We start from the raw sequence: 4098 nt of genomic DNA, 5'->3' as shown, positions 1-4098 counted from the left end.
TCTGTGTACATTGAATGATGGCATATTTTGTTGTTGATCTGATCTTAACAGAATAGTAAACTATATAAATTTATATATATATATATATACACACAATATATTAAGAGAAGAAAATGGCGAGTTATTAATAAATTGATACTCATTTTTCCTACAGCTGTTTCCATTTAATTTATTCAATGAGAACAAATGGAAACAGCTGTAGGAAGAAATGATTATCTATTTATTAATAATAAATAATTATTAACCACTAACTCTTCATTTTCTTCTCTTAATTTAATACAGATATTATACTTCATATAGATATCTATTGATTTAGGGAAATCTAATTTCCAAAAGATATAAGGTATAGAACCAATGTTTTCTTGGGTGTAATCATCCCTTTAAGAGGTTAATATATCCTCTGATTAACTATATATATATATATATATATATATATATATATATATATATATATATATATATAGGGTGTAGTAATGCTATTAGTTCATTGGATCCTGGACAAGACATTACATTGCATTGAGTGGAGAGTCTCCAGTTTGGGAATTCAGGAGTTTTAGGGAGTATATAATTACCTCTTTGCTATTTCTAATTCCAAATCTGCTCTGGCCCAAAGGTTGTAGTATCTGTTGGAAGTCATTTGTATGCTAAATAGTATAAAATGGTCTTGTGGACAAGAAGGTCTCAGAAAACAGCTGGTTTCTAGACATGTTTCACACAGACCCATTAGAGTGTAGAAATGCTCTGATGTATATCAGTTAAATAGGCCATGTGCATCAAGGTTAAGCTCTGGGGAGAAGGAGACCAGCAGAGCAAGCTGTAAATTGTCCAGGTAAAAGCATGAATTTCTAGACTTTGGGCAGAGAGGCACAATTTCATTGACAGAACAAGGTATGGTACATGAAGACAGAGAGATAAAGAGAAAGAGAGGGAGCAGGGAAGATATTAGATTACACTGTGTAACATGATTTTTGTCCTTGGGTAGCAACTGTTATTTCCTATTTGTTTACCCCTAGAATGTATGAAAAATGGCTTATATTTCCTTCTAACTTTGATTTTGTTACATTTATTCAAACTCTAAAGAATCCTTCTCAACACATAGCTATGATGCTCCCCAACTACTCTTACTCATGATCAGAGATGCACATACTGTCAGCCACTAAGGGACATGCTCAAGTGATTAAGGTCAAGTAACTTACAAACATGTCTGTGGTATTAAGCAGAATATTTGCTGTAACAATATTTCTGCTTCAGCAACTCAGTGCTGAATCTATCTAAAATGTAATGAAAAATAGGTCAGTTTCAGAACATAGATGTCCAGATCACAAAAGCAAATTTTGAAGGGAATAGTAGTCATTTCCTTTGATTTCTAGATAGAAGCAAAAAGGAAATAACACTTACTGACAAAAAAAAAAATTGTTACACAGTATTATTGGATCATAACTAAAGTCTCACTCTTTAAAAGTTGAGTGTTTTTCCCTATTATGGTTCAAAAGTGTAGTCATTTCTAATTCTGTTGCTATGTCTTGTGAGCACTTAATAACTCAGACTAACAAAACCGTTATCTATTTTATAACACTTATGTTTAAAGTGATGACGTTACCATCCTGTGGGATTCATTTACAGTTAGGTGACTTGTGCATTGAAAGTTAAGTATCTTGGTTATGGATGCAGTACAATGACAATATTATAAAATATAATCTGCTGTCATATCAGCTGAATTGTCCATCAGCAGCCTTAACTTGAAAACAAGAGATGACTTAAGTGCAGACAGTTGTTATATTATCTAATAGATTTACTTAACCAACACATACTTCCTCTTTCAAGTAAAGGTAACATACATAATTGATAATTAAGAAAAAATGTCTAAAATCACAACAAATACTTTCAAAATATTAATAACAGCTTTCCAGAGGCAACACTTTAGAAGTAACCCTATATGTGTGAACCAAATCATTATTATTATCATTATTATTATTATCATCATCGTCATCATCATCATCGTCGTCGTCGTTGTCATCATCATCATCATTATATTTTAAGGCCAGGGGAAATAGAAAGATAATAAAGGAAACTACAAATGAAATTTCTATGTGTGCATGTGTGTGTGTGTTGTGAATATGTGGGTATTTGCACTTGTCCATATCTAGTATCCTTAGATTCAACTGGTTCACTGTTGAATTTTTAACACAATAAGTCCATATAAAGCTTTTCTCTCAAACAGAATCTACAGTATCATGCCTTTTAATAGTATACTTACATTTAACAATACACTAATGGCAATTTTAATTTAATGTTGTTTCAACTGCATTTACTGAAATTATATATGTATATACATAAATATATATATGGGAGAATATACGAAAAAACAACAACAGACGAGGACAGGTGGTGTAAATAACAAAAGGATGTATTAGTATGACGCTCGGGAATACGGAAAGTCTTTGACGTTTCGAGCTACGCTCTTCAACAGAAAGAATACGGAGACAAGGAGAAAAACAGGGAGAAAAAAAATTGAATAGTGTTCAGTCAACGGTCAATATATATATATATATATATATATATATATATATATATATATATATATATATATGCAGAGGAGGACCTCCTTCAGTCATGAATGACCATGGGATTGCACCAAGAAAGTTCCCCCTTGAGGCACAAGTCTGGACAAGGTTGTTTGTGGAAGACCAGCAGTTGCCCATACATATCAACCTCCTCTCTCCACACCACCAATGTTATGCAAGGATAAGGCGTAGACTGATGCAGCTTGGCACCAGAGATGTTGCAATTCATTTCTACAGTTGAGTGAAGTGGAGCAATGTGAAATAAAGAATACAACACACAGCCCAGTCCAAGTATTGAACTCACTGCCTCATGATTGTGTGTATAACACAAACCACTGAGCCATGCACCTTTACACACACATACACACACACACACGCGCACGCGTGCTAGTATTGTACAGTGAGAATGAGGGCTCAGCACTACATTGGTAGATAAATATTCTTTATTTGTGGGTTAACCAGGCTACCATTGGTTTCGTGTAAAGAGAGGTATATCTCTTGATAATTATCAAGCCAACTGCATGAGATGTTGGTGTTCACCTCCAAGATGGAGATGTACATTATAAATCTTTTCATCCTCATATATAAATTCCTTTCTTTACTGAATTTCAGTTCATTTTCCTTCCACAGATAGAATAGGTTGCCATGGAAATTTGGATGCAGGCAAAATGCAGAGAACTGCACCAATTATTCAACCATTCTTGAAAGAACTGCAAGAGATATCAAGCTTGATTGCATTCCTCTTGATGAAGCACCCACGTATAGCTGTTGCTGAAAAATGTTCAATCATACAATAATTCAAAAGAATAATCTTACATAATGGTATGTGAAATGTAAACATAACAACTTAAAGCTGGTGTCTAGTGCAAAAACAAATGTGATTTTCTACTAAAGCCTAATATCTTCCATCCTTGTGTTATACTATTCTTATATATACATACATACATACATACATACATACTTATATATATATATATATATATATATATATATATATATATATATATATATATATATATATATATATATATATATATATATAATTTAGAGAAAAGAACCAAAGTTCATGAACTCACCCATGAAAATCCACAGTTACATATATAAAAATTATATTTTCGTACTTTTTAATGTATTTGCTTATTAAATTTTTCTATATGTGACTGTGGATTTTCATGGATGTGTTCATGAACTTTGGTTCTTTTCTCTAAATTATATATTTATATATTATATACTGTGAAACTTAATTTAATTTTAATTTTTGATAAATTGAATTTAATTGAGTTTTTACCTGTAAATTTGGATTTTTATCCCTAATATTATTATCATATATATATATATATATATATACAAGGGGTTACCCAAAAGAAACCAGAATTTTGCGATGTTATTTTATTTACTTAGTTTTACATGTTTACACTTTAATACATTGGTGCAGATGTGTTTTCCACAGTTTGAAGTAGCACTGGAACTCTTGCGAAGCGATGCCTTTTAATGCCTCTGTTATTTTTTTCTTTACCTCTTCCACATCTGCAAA

This window comes from Octopus bimaculoides, chromosome 3, assembly GCF_046866305.1.
Source record: "Octopus bimaculoides isolate indiv1 chromosome 3, ASM4686630v1, whole genome shotgun sequence".
NCBI classification, from domain to species: Eukaryota; Metazoa; Mollusca; class Cephalopoda; order Octopoda; family Octopodidae; genus Octopus; species Octopus bimaculoides.
The sequence above is the reverse complement of the archived record's forward strand: the minus strand, read 5'-3'. Positions refer to the sequence as shown.